General features: G+C 39.9%; 1 protein-coding gene across 2 annotated transcripts in view; it reads left to right on the forward strand.

Moving 5' to 3' along the window:
• Positions 1-14,064, forward strand: part of Col24a1 (collagen type XXIV alpha 1 chain) — a 234,275-nt gene that overhangs the window by 181,953 nt on the left and 38,258 nt on the right. The gene's annotated exons all lie outside the window — the stretch shown is intronic.

Here is a 14,064-nt window from a genome sequence, read left to right on the forward strand (position 1 = left end):
GTTTCTATTCATTTTGGAGGAAACACGTCAGAACATCAGGTTAAGGCCTAGACAGGTGTGACATCCAAGGTGAATATTTAATTAAAATAAATATTTTATAAACTTCTGACAGTAGTTATCTAGTTAAAGAGGACATTCTTCATCCTCCTTTTCACCCTCTTCTTCCTTCTTTTCATTTTTCCTCTTTTCTTCTAATATGATCTTACCATGCAGCCTGGATTGCCCTCACACTCAACCAGCGTCTTGCTTCAGTCTCCCAGGACCTGGGATATAATGAGGCATTATAGGCGTATGACACCACACTCGTCACACAAGAGGACTTTCATCTGAGAGCCCAGTCTAAAAGAGAACTTGCATACTGTGCCTCCAGCTTGCCCTGGGAAGGCTGGGGTTTGCTTTCTTCGGTACTCAGTCCCATGGTAATGGACCAGAGGTCCCTGGGAACAAGCTTTGGAGATGAGTCATAGAATACACCTCTCACCATACTGTGGGGCTTTCTTCCAGGAGGATCTGCTTTCCCTCAGGGGATTCTGGTCTGGGAACTGGCTCTGAATCTGAGAAAAGACTGAGACTCTTAGTTCAATATGTATCTGATGTAAGACCTATAAGTCTTCCAGTTTAACATCAACACATTCTAGGAATCCATGATGTAGTTGGTTGATTCTGTGGATTCCTATGTTAAGTTAAACATTTCCACAGAGCTGCACGGACCAAACCGTTCTGATTTCATACACTGGGGCTCCATGCAATAGCTGCGTCTACCTTTCCTCTGATAATAGACTACTGTCCTGGGTTCTAGGGCATTCCAAAACTCTCTTTTCAAACAGAGACACAATTCCAGTGCCTTTCTGAACACCTCATAAAGAATATTCTCTGGGCCCTTTTAGTGGGACAGTGGCTAATTCCAATTACATATAACAAATGCATCTTCACACTTCTGTCTACCTAAGCCTCTCAATCCATCTATACAATACAGTAGGGAAACTGTAGCATTCAACCTCATTGACTGTACGGTCACAACTGAATCTGGGCTTCAAATTGCCAGTCCACCAACTACTAACACTGCTCTCGGGTGTCTGCATGTCATTATTCGTGTTCTACTTACTAGATAATTTTATTGTATTATTTGTATTATTGTATTTATTGTAATGAGAACAAACCTACTTGAAAGTTGTAGTCTAATACAGCTAACAATTTTTCAGCTAATTTTCTATTGTGGTTCTATTGCATTTTCAGGTAGATGACATCCTCAAACAATGGCTAACTTACCTCATACTCACTTCTTTTCTAAGCTCTATGGTGCCCCTCGTGCCGTATTTAGAAGCATCAGGAATGGCAGGAAATTGTCATTCTCGTGGAGATTATGGATCCTACATTAATCCACTTGGAGCACCTCCATCTTCAGCCCATCCCCTGTCCTGCAGTTTCCTTTCCCTTCCCCTTTCCTAGATTCCATGGATATCATAGTCTTCTTCTGCTGATCCAAACGTTACCTGTCTTTGCCTGTTGTTCATGTGGCAGTCATAGCAAACTTAATAATCAAGCACATGTGTATTTAATCTGTGCTCTAGCATATTGCTGTCTATAGCTTCCCTCTAACACAAGAGGTGGAATGTATAGCAAGTACATTTGTTTCTATAGGACTCTACCCTCCAACGCCTCTACATAGTGCCTCAAATTTTGACTATTAGGTGTTATGCTCTTACTTTCTGCTTGCATTCTCTTTCTTTCTCACACTTTTAATGCAATTATCTAATCACCAATATTTTCAGTATCCTTTCTAATAAACCTCCTGACTTTGTAAGGCACCCTGCTGAGCTCTTAAATGATAGCAGATATACTACATTTAAGATATCCATGTAATTTACTTCTTTTTTATAAGATATATTCAGTGCGGTACTGGAGAATCTACCAGACACAGTAAGGTTCCAGCCAAGGCAGTAACAAGAAACAAAAGCCATTCAGATGATAATGGAAGAAAAAAAAACTGTCTTTCTTTGCACATAACACAATTATCCATGTAGAAAACCCAGAATCCATTAAAGAAATTAGTTTAGCTGTGTTGCAAGGTGGATGACCCACACACAAAACTGAACTTAGACACTTGCGTGTTGCCTAATGACAGGATTCTGAGAAAAGGACTGCTTGGGAATCCATCAGCATGAAACATCATAGACTGTACTTACATAAACTGTAATTGTGCAGCTTACCACAGCCTGTGCTATGTGGTGCAGCCTTAGCTTCTAGTTGTACACCATGTTACGGTACTGACTATTGTAGTCTTGATACCTTAACACTACAGTAGTTATTTATGTAGCTGAACATAGAGAAGTACCCTGAAAACATGTAAAGTATTTGTTTAAAAGGTGGATGCGGGACTGGGGAGATGACTCAGTAGATAAAACAGTTTTTGCTCAAGTGTGAGGACCAAAATTGAGATTCCCATTACCCATCCATGTGCTAATCAATCATGATACTTTACATCCCAGAGGCAGAGGGAGAGATTCCCCAGAATAAGGTGGCCAGCTAGACTTGCCAGGTTTGGTATAGGCCACTTGTTTGTTCCAGGCTGCTTAGCCCTGAAATAATCACACAGAAACCATATTATTTGCAATACTATTTGGCCAGTAGCTTACATATTTCTAGATAACTCATATCTTAAATTAATCTTCATTAATCTGTGTATCGCCACAAGGCTGTGGCTTACCCAGTAAGGTTCTGTCTCCAGCGGGGGGCTACATGGCTTCTCTAAACTCTGCCTTCTTTCTCCCAGCATTCAGCTTAGTTTTTCCCATCTACTTTGCCCTATCACAGCCCCAAAAGAGCTTTTTTATTAACCAGTGGTATTCACAGCATATAGAGGGGCATCCCACATCACAAGCTGACAAGCTCAAGGTTGAATTGTGAGAGCTGCCTCAATAAATGAAATGGAGGGCAATCTAGAAGGACACTCAAGGTCAACTTTGTGCTCTCAGGACTACACACACACATACACCACACACACACACACACACACACACACACACACGTGTATACCACCTGCACAGACACAGGCACATGTGCACACACGCATGTACACCACACACACAGACACAGACATGCACACTACACACACACACACACACACATACACACAGAGACAAAAGAATATTGCACTAAGGCCCTTAGCGTGAATGAGTCTGAGCAGCTGAGTGGTTGTCCTGGTGGTGACTCAGTGAACAATGGCAAACATGGAGACCCAAGCCATGAGTCTGCTACTGTAGAATTCACAGGCACCATGCATTAGGCTACAGATCATGTACTTTATGAAGCAGTTGTATTCAATAATAAATTAACCTAGATTATTATAAATTTTAGTAGAAATTTTTCTTAATATTTTTTTAACTTTTGGACTTCTATCGTAACGCAGTTTAAAGCACATTAAGTAGCTGCATAAAAACATTATCTTCCTTTGTATTCTCACGGAGTGGTTATTTTATACTTTTATATTTTTAATCCTTTAACAAAATTTTAACCAAATGGTTAGTAGTGATTCAAGGCAGGATGCCACTGCCTGCTGGGTTTGAAGATTGACCCACACGGAGAAGCTGAGATCAGGTGGGCCACGTACTCTGATGGAGTTGAACGAGCATCAGCCTGGGAACTCAGCACATTTAATACTTACAGCACACACCGAGGAGGAGGCTGGTTAGCTAGCTTGGAAGGAAGACTCTGTAGGCGAGAGTCTCAGGTTGCAGTCATCTGGGAGGCAGAAGCTGCAGCTGACAGTTTCTAAGGCAGGGTCAGCATCCCTCTGATTCACCTGGGACTTCATCTGCTCCCCACAGGAGGATTCTACCCTGGAGCTACTAAATCCAGCACATGGTTGTCAGCCGCAGTAGCGGTCTCAGTAGTGTCCCCTGCCCAGCCGCAAGCGTGGTACAAGTCTCAGAGTCCGACTTTGACTTTCTGACTACCCTTTGGCCATCAGACTTTTAAACCTGATTTTCATTGTTGATCTGTGATTATAATATGAGTTACAGTTGTCTTTTTCCCCTTTAAATTATCCAAGGTCAATTTCTGGTATTTACAGGTAAAGTCCTAAAACAGATCTAGTGGAATGAAACTATGGGCACCGTGGTTTAGTGTGTGGAGAACGTCAGCAACTCCAGCAGAGACCCATTGGTCTGATTATTGAATTGGATCACTGGAGGAGAGACTGGATAATGAAATGTCAAGATAGACCATCAGAGCCTTCAGTGGAGAAGCTGAGTTCTGGATGAGAAACTAGGACAGTAACTAGAGATTAACTTAAGGTCATAACTTACCTCTCGTGAGACACTCTGGGCATGTTTAAACCCTCATCAGGAAGGCTTATGAAGCTGATGGCCTAATGGAGGGAAAGAAGAGTCCGGGGGGAATTAATTGAACAACAAAACCTCTGTGTCTGCTTCTTCTATTATTCTCCTATCTGGAAACTAATTTTTAAAAGAGATTTAAGCCATACTTTATTTTATATATGTTCAGCACAGAAAGCTTATTGATTGTGATGGAAAAAAATAATATGAATTATAATAATTTAAATACTGCTGCAATTCGCCTCCCAGGGCCATGAAGTTGAGTGACATCTGGTATTGCCATTAGAAGGCAACTAAATCGACATCAGATCATAGCCATCACCTACTACTTTTCAACATTTTCACAGCATCTGGTGGAAATTTTTCATAAGTATACTTAGGATGCTGGGATGCCCTGAGCATTAAAGAACATTATATCTATCAAAATAAAAACAAATTAACTTTCCATTAGAGACTCTGCATTGCAACCCCAATGTTGGCACATCTTTGGAGGTATTTACAAAGATGGAAATGTTTTCTGTAAATATCTCTGCTCACCACAGAATATTTTATATGAAATTGAGAATGTAATGTTTTTTAAAGACTATACAAAATGAACTGAAACCTTCAGTGGCTACCTGGTCATTAGTGTGAGCAATGTCCAAGAGAATAACTTCTAGAGCAGAAGTAAAGCTACTAAGTTTTTTTTTTTTGAGCTATTTTGGAGGAAATAATATCACTGCTAAATACAAGGAAGATTTCTGAAGTATTTTCAACCAAGGATAAGGACATCTTCCCACTGGCTTTTTTTTAAATCATGGCACCATGCTGTTCTCTGGCGCACCTTTAAAGACTGCTGGGTTTATCCTCTTAGACAAATATTTATACTAGGGTTTGTAGCATTATGCAACTGCCTGGTTTTCCTAAACAATGTTCTTTCTTTTCTTTTCTTTCTTAGTTTTGATGTGGCCACAGATTTAAGAATTCCTGGCATAGCCACTCTGCAGTTTCAATGTTTTTCAAGGTCATGTGACCATAGCTGAGGGATAGTACCGGGGAGGCTCAAGTTGCCTTTGTGAATTTCCTTTTGCTCAGACGGAGTGTTCTGAGGCCAGACACTGAGCACAGCTGCAGCAAATGAGTCTACCATGCTGTTTTCATTGAGCTGGGCTTCTGTACAAACACAGGACCTCAATCATTTAGGGAAAAAAAACTTTTCCTTGAAAAAATCGTAAATCCATTTGTCACCAAAATGAGGTCTTACCAGCCCTTTTTTTATTATTACTTTTCTTGCTGCGCTAATAAAACTGGTTTTTGGAAAGGAAGAAACGAAATGAAACTAACAACTTACTTTAGGACAAATCAGGGCCCTTTCTAGCCTGATTTTGCCATTTGTCTAAACACGGGTGACTTTGTTTAGTGTTGTCTTAAAAGAACACTGAGAATCTTGAGTTTCTCTCTCATGGCTTGTACCCATGTACGGTAAAAAAGGAAATTCACATGGCGGCAGCCCACCCGTGACCACCCTGGGAGCCTGGTCCTAAGCACCCGCCTCTGCTCATCTGTAACCTATGACCTAGTCACACTCACGAAACTTTTGTTCTGTCTTTAAGTGTTTTAGAGAAGCATACTCGTGAAGGACCAGTCTCCACTGAGCAGATCCTGCCCACTCTTCGTGATGAAGAGCTGCTTAACCACCTCGGGCTTGACCTCATTGTAACTCTCTCCCTCGTTTGCTATGGCGGCTTTTGTTGGGCAGGTTTCCTGCTCATTAGGATCTCTTCCAGGACAGAGCTCAGATTGGTGGCAGCTTATTAGTAACAGAGTGAAAGATTTGCAGAAGGAAAGAAGTTTCCTAGTTGAATCTTGGCCGAACCCCACCCCGTCAGATACAGCTCATACTCCGTGGAATGGTGCTCCTTCAGTATCTGGCCTCTGTTTACTTTGCCAGCCCAACATTCTAATCTGCTCTTCGTGGCTACTGCTCATTTCAAACATAAGCACAGCTAGGTTATCAGTGTTTACTGCATGCCAGACACTAGCCCAGTGCTGATCGTATACTAAGTTATTTAACCCCTGTGAGGTCAAGTTTACCAGAAGGAAGCTGAAACCCAGGAAGACTAAAAAATTTGCCCCAGATCACACAGTCAATAAGCATGGGGACCAGAATTCAAAACCAGGAAATCCAGTGTCAACACCCTGTTCTTCACAATGATGCTCAACTCTGTGAAGTCTACTTACTTCCTAGGCTATCCCCCACCCCCCAATTCTCCGTATGGCTCTCCTCGCCTTCCTGATGCTATGCATGCCGTTTATTCTCTCTGCTTAGAAAGTTCTTCCACCTTCCCATTTAACTCTATGATGAATATTTTCTTAACCTTTCAGGACTCAATTCAAGTTTAACCTAACTTTGAATTAGAGCCCCATCTGCTCAGAACTTCAGTAGACTCAGGGGGCTTTCTCCAGCAGAGCTCAATTAATTTAGATGTCAATTGTTTATGCTGCTTCCTCCCGAGAGACTGTAAACTGTTGTATAGCAGGTCTTGTGTTTTACACTTCTTTGGATGCCTGGCACCTTGCACGTTGTCAGGCTCATAAGAGAAGCCTATAAATCATTGAGAAATGTTCTTCATGTGGTAACTATGATTTATTAACTAATTAATTAACATCCTAAACAACATCTATTAAATAAGTATATCAATATCTAATTTATATGGTTTTGACTATAATCAAATGAAATATTATATGTAAAGGGCCTAACACATTATCTGAACTTATTGAGTCAATATTGCCTCTATCTAGGGATAAATACAAATGCTTATTCTAACATTACTTTAGAGCACAAATATTTGTTCAGTGCCTGATATGAGTGAGGAATTATAGAATATAATAAACTGAACAAATACTGACCCCATGGAGTGTAAATGAAACATCAAGAAAGTGTTAGATTTGGCCCTTAATAAAAACCACAATTTATGGATTGATAATATGGATCAGTATAATAGTTGGATACTGGACTATAACTAAGCAAGCAGATGCAGCAAATGATGGCAAATCTTGTTGAGTGTGAGGAAAGAAAGTTATGTGATAGAGCATCATGGGCAAGGTAGGTTGGATATGAAGTTTAGAAGGAAAACCTCCATGAGAAGGTTATAATGAACCTGGCGGAGATAAGATGAATCCAGATGTGAAAAGAGCCTGCTGAATAAAAGGAATCAAAATGGAAATGCCCGGAGTCAGGGAGAAGTCTGGCCCATTCGCAGGGTTCCTGGAGGATGGGGTGAGATACACCCATGTGGTTTTAGTTACCTTTGATGTAGGAAGGGGCACACTGATTTCTCCACGGCAGTGAGCAGTGAGGCGTGGGCAAGAGTCAGGTGTACCTGAGTCCTCTTCCGGCCTCTGGTGACCCTGGGGTTGCGTGTTGAGACCTCAGCAAAGGCAATTTCTCACAGCCCGTATTGCAGTGGCATGGTCTCTGTTCAGGCTTTACAGAGTTAAGGCATGACCCTCTGTTGGAATGCACATGTGTAAGTAATGCTGTGAGGTAGAAAAGCATGATGCTGGTGTGCACTGCATCTGAGGGAAGGCTTAGTTTCGTGGACTTGGAAATAGACACAAATCAAGCACCACTATCTTTACCCGCTTGAGTCCTGCCTTGGCTTCCTCTCGGCCCCTACGCTTTATTAGGTCTAGATGTTTAAAACTACCTCCCAACTTTAGCACACAGCTCATTCATAAATCTTTCTCTAACTCTTGACCGTGTTGGTTTTGAATGGAGCTGTAGGACAGTGTTATAAATGTGGCATAATTAATACTTGTTGTAACCTAGCATGTAACTACCCATAAGCTCTAGCCCAGGAATGTTTAAACAGCCACTTCTTTCCTCAGAGGAATATATTTGGTAAATCAAATAAAACGAGAACTTTCTCCTCAAGCAGAAGTGGTTTTTAGCTGTTACAGTAGAGGAGGTACAGTGTTCTGTTTATAGCTCTTGGGCTTGCTTTAGAAAAAAAAAAAACCTTCACACTTATGTTACCTAAAATAAAACTTTGGGATATTGTGCTAAATTTTTGTACTAAAGGAAGTAAATTAATTTTATGCTCTCTTCTTACATAGTAACTACATGAACAAAACCCTATGTATAAAACAGGTGTGTGGCAACATAAAGGCAAAAAAAAGAAAGAAAAGAAAAACAAAACTTCCTAGAAATTTAAAAAAAAATCAGATAATATGAAGTTCAGTTTCATTTTTTCTTCCATTTGACTGAAAAATCAATAGGATTAGCATCATGAATGTTTCTAATTCTCTCAATGCTGAGCCTCTTTCTAATGTGTATTTCTATTATTGCCCAGATTTCACAGACTTTTTTTACCACTAATTTCTTAAGATAGCTCATTCAATACAAGTGAGAGTTAGACCGTGAAAGCAAGGACCGGAGGGAACAGTAGAGAGATCATTCCTTCTCTCCTTTATTATTATACACACTTGGGTTCCAAAATCTCTGTTTTTCTTGTCAGTGTCTACAGGGAAGCTGCCTTTTCATTCTTGGGTTTTTTCCATTCCGTTCAGAAAAGACAAGAATTTCTTTCTTTCAGAGGAGAGAGGTCAAAGTGAAAAGCACCTCGTCTTCCTCACCTGGTGTAAACGGAGAACAATGGAAACACTGTGATGCCAGTCTCTGGCACATGGGAGGTGCACAGAGACTAAACGCACCCACTATGTGACGCTTCTGTTGTCTTCACTCGTCGAATCCAGGACCTTTCTTCTTAGAGCCTCCGACTAATGACCATCCCTCTCTGCTTGTACCGGCAATGCTCTCCTGAAGGGCTCACAACTCATTTCTATAGGGAGACAGCCTTTGTCTGCGAACAATGAAGCTCCCTGGCCATGAGACATCATATACTCTTCTTGTTATGTTAACCTTCTGTTTTGTCATCAGATAGTACCTTTTAATTATATAAAAATGATAGTAAATCGACTAGAGAATACTTTGTATAGATGTAGAAAAATTTTCAGTTTGTCCCTGTGTGTCTGCCATATTAACCTTCTAAGACTCAGGTAAGCTATTCATTGATTTCAGCATCCCTTACCAAAATGAACAATTACTGTGGTTCTGTTTACAAAACTTCCCTGTATTACTTTACCCCTTTACTCAATAGTCTTCTGCAAGCCACTGGGGGGAATGCCTGGAATGAGCATCTGTTTCTCTTGAAAGCAAAATTAATCATCCATCTGTGTATCCCTAGTAAAAAATGTTTGTTCTTTGCCTGTCTGAAACACTCTTAGAACTTTGTACAGAACACTCTGCTACCATCCTCGAATTTCTCTCTAAGAAACCTGACTAGTAAGTGATCCGCAGTGTATCCATTAGGCTGTGTAGACTGTTCGACAGCTCGAGTAAAATTGCATTTCCATGTAACCTTAACGAAGATTCTCATGATGACTCTTCTTGCAAATCTTTTACAAATTATCTCTTGCCCTGAGAGCTGCTCTGTCTAGGTGTCTGTGGTCTGTGTCTGGACAGAAAAGTGTATGTCTTTTCTACTAGAAAAATAATGATCCTTAAAATTTACCTGGAATTATGATGCAAGTAAAGCAGTACTGTTTTGGAACTGCGGGACCTTGAGATAGCCTACAGCCAGTACACTGTGCCCATATGGCTCCTCTCCCTGTGATATCTAGGCAAAGGCAGCTCACAAGCTGGGATGATAACCCATTATTTTTTAATTATTACACCAATAATTGTATTCACAGCCTTTTAACTCAGTTTAACTATAGAGTCACTTTTCTGGTCTTAGAACGTTTGCTTTGTTTTGTTTTCCCTTCCTCACGTGCCTTTCCTTCCATCTTTGAAGAACGCTGTAAGACATCATAGAGTCTTTGGGTCTCCTAGCTGCTGAGTATTTTGCCCAATGTGAGGGAATACTTTGCATTAGAATTTTGATGCTTCTTGGTTGGTTGTTGGGTGGATAGAGGATTGGCTGTTGTGTGGATGGATGACTGGATAGTTGGGTGGATGGGGTGTTGTTTTATTGATGGCATCTGTCTGTTTGTTGGTCTGGAGACTGATTCTCACTGTGTGGCCCAAAATGGCCTTGAACTTATCACCCTCCTACCCAGTGTCCTGAATTCTAGGATTACAAGCGTATGGTACCATGTCCAGCTCAAATGTTACTTTTAAAACATCCTTTTCCTTGAGCCGGGTGGTGGTGACGCACATCTTTAATTCCAGTACTCAGGAGGCAGAGGCAGGCAGATGTCTGTGAGTTTGAGGCTAGTCTGGTCTACAGAGCTAGTTCCAGGACAGGCTCCAAAACTACAGAGAAACCCTGTGTCAAAACAACAACAACAACAAAATCCCTTTCCTATTAAGTCGTATTCCCATCAGAGATTCGGTCATTGGCAACACCTAAGTCTTGTTTGATCATTTATGAAACTTTCCCGAAGTCTCAGGTGCCTCTTACAGGACATTCTTTCATTTGTGTGGAGGAACTCTAAATGGGATCATCTCATTTCCTTGTAGTCCTCAGGATTCATATAGAAAGCCATCCTGGAAATGTAAGTTCATAACATATATTAAATTAATCTAGAACTTATAGAAAGAAGCAAAGGAAAATAAATAGGACAGACTAATACATTTTAGATGTTTTTGTGATGTGTAAACTACAATATCTACTTTCAAACTCTGCATTGTAGAGATTCTCCCCTCAGTAGATAGATAGATAGATAGATAGATAGATAGATAGATAGATAGATAGATAGATAGATAGATAGATAGATAGATGATAGATAGAAAGATACCTTCTTGAAATTAAGAATCATATCTCAACTATATGCATCTTTCCTAGAGGGCTTCCATGGTGTCTTCCTTACAATAGTTGATACTTTGAAAAAAAATTCTTGTTGAGTGCTTGGAAGAATCATTGAATAATATGATTTAGTATCCAAGGAGCACACTCAGACAGTAGCAAGATTATAGAGGGAACTTAGCAGATTTAATAAGAATGAGTTGAAAAGAAGGGAAATTGAGAGTTTTGCACACGAATTTGTATGACAAAGTAAAAAAGTGTATACATTTGATTCATTAATAATTTTAACACGTAATAATTGAGTACCACTAGTAAGAAAGACGAGAAGGCAAAGTCGCCCTCTTTGGAGTGCCAACACTTAACTCACTGCAGTTAGGTTAACAGTTTTCTCTCCTCTGTTAAACTGCTCTGTGTTGGGATTCTGCATATTTTACATGTTTGTCTTTTGACAGAGATAGGAACTTCCTAGTACTGCAATTTATGAGCCTATGATCTTAATTGAACATATTCAGTGCGTGGAAGGAATTTGTAGAATTCTATTAGATTTTTCCCTTGATAGTTGTCTTTTAACATACCATTATATTATAGCTTAATCATTTCCAGTTGACAATTACGTAGAAACTCCTCAGCTGTACAGTCAAATAGATCAGAAAACACAGAATCTTCTTCCATTTCTCAAATATGCACCTGAAACTGAACTCAGAAAATCCATCAGTTGCCACACAATTCTTGTTTTGATTCTGACACTGCAGGAAATGTATAGTGTGCCTACTGTTACCTGTGTTCAGCTGTTGAAGTTAATACTTCGTGCTTCTCACGTACAATCGCTGCTTTCCTATGTTATTTCAATTTTCATTAACTAATAAGTATTATAAAGTTGACTGCAAAACCTAATTGGTTTTCCTTGTTTGGTTAGGTGGGTGGTTTTGGTTTCTGAATTTTTTTTTTAGATGGGGTCTTAAGAATTCCAGCCTATCCTCAAACTCACCTTTTCAAGGATAACCTTAACCTCCCAGTCCTTCTCTATCTCCTAAGTGATGGGGTCACAGGTGCAGATGACAACACCTTGTTTGTGCAGTGCTGGGCATTGGTTAGGGCCCCCTGCATGCCAGGCAAACCGTCTACCCAATGAGCTATATCCCATGTCATTTCTTTCTTCATATGACTTTATTTTGGGCAGATTCAGATATATTTACTGGCCTCTTATATGGAGGGATGTTTCTCTTATTTAGGAAAGTTTCCATCTCTGTCTCAGCATACCTTAACAAAGCTATATTTATCCCAAGCCATCGAACATTGCGTAATTGGTTATCAAAGTATCCCATTCCTGGTTTCAATTAAAAATTTTATTCAACCAAAGAAGATTAAACCCACAAAATCCAATGGAATTCGCTGTTGCCTCACAGGTTGGATAATCTATATATTAAATCCAAATATTTCCCTCAGATCCTCTGTTGGCAAGAACTGCACTGAATATTTAATAGCTTTAAACACCAGACTTTTTCCAGATTTTGAAGTTTGTCCAGTAGGGCTTTTCCTGATCACATCTAGTGGTTTTATTGCCTCTTAAAAGATTCTCCTTCAGGCTGTACGGATTGTTTGTCCTTAACTTCCATGGCACTAGTCTTCCCTGCAGTCATCCACAACTTAGCCATGTTTAACTCTTGCATCATTCTGAGCTCAATGCTGACTCCTCTAATGAATGACTGCACGATATTACAATCTTCTGTTGACTTAGCAAGAGCAAGAAACCCAGTTTAAAAGCATTTCCTATAGTCTCAAACTGTCGATTCTATTACAGTGCCAACATTTCAAGCAATATTCTCACCGGAAAGGCTAAACAACGTTGAAAAAGAGTTTTCTGATACATGATGTAATCAGTCACTACAAACAAGTTTAATCCTTTACTCAGTCAACAATTGAAAACTTAATTTTAGTATGGCCTTCTTAAAAAAGTATGTGTATATGTGCGCACGCGTGCGTGTGTGTGTGTGTGTGTGTGTGTGTGTGTGTGTGTGTGTGCGAATTCTGCTACGATAAGACACTCCTTTTTAAACTTTCTAACTTCCGGCCTCTTGCATTTAAGTAAAGTTGAAATATATCTTTGATCCAGTGTTGCTGGTGTGTGTCATATGTGTTTTAGTTACAGATGTAGCTTCAGTACATAACAAACACAAAAGTTTGACATCTAATTCGAGAACAAAATACTCCCCACTCCACTCTGCCTATAAATCATGACGTTCAAAGTTCACCTTCACATTCGACATGGTAGATATGTTCCAGGAATGAAAGACACAAGATAAAAGTCACAGGAAGACCATGTATGTTCCGTTTGAAACATGCCTCACTCCAGTCTGCTGCACAGCAAACAGGAGTGCTGCCATCTCTGCCACCATCATGACAACTCAGCTCTACTGCCGCAGCACAAATGAAGCCAGAGTCAATGCATTCAAGAATGGATATGGCTATATCCTAATAAAGCTTTATTTATATTTGCCAAAATTTTAATCTCATATACTCTTAACATTTTAAATATCATCATCATCATCATCATCATCATCATTACTATTATTATTACTGTCTTATGATTTTAAATGTAAAAACTATGCTTATGCCACAATCTATACGAGAACAGGTGAATGCTTGCAAGCCATAGATGGCCAACCCTGGTCCAGAATTTGGTTTTAGGGATTTAATATTTGCTTGCTTAACCTTCATCTTCAAATTCTATTCACTGGATTTACTAGAATCATGTAACTGAGGAATAGAAAACTCTTTGTGGGGAGGCAGTCTCCTGTTAGAGCTGCCATGTCCAGCGGAGTAGACGTCCTTAAGTTAGAATTGCAGCAAACAACTCTATACCCTGCTTGTCTAAACCAAGTGGCAACTTGGGTATTGCCTTGGAGTCTCTATCTTAAAAACCCAAGATCATATTA

This window comes from Alexandromys fortis, unplaced genomic scaffold, assembly GCF_014885135.2.
Source record: "Alexandromys fortis isolate MF-2015 unplaced genomic scaffold, M_Fortis_MF-2015_v1.1 scaffold_124, whole genome shotgun sequence".
Lineage (NCBI taxonomy): Eukaryota > Metazoa > Chordata > Mammalia > Rodentia > Cricetidae > Alexandromys > Alexandromys fortis.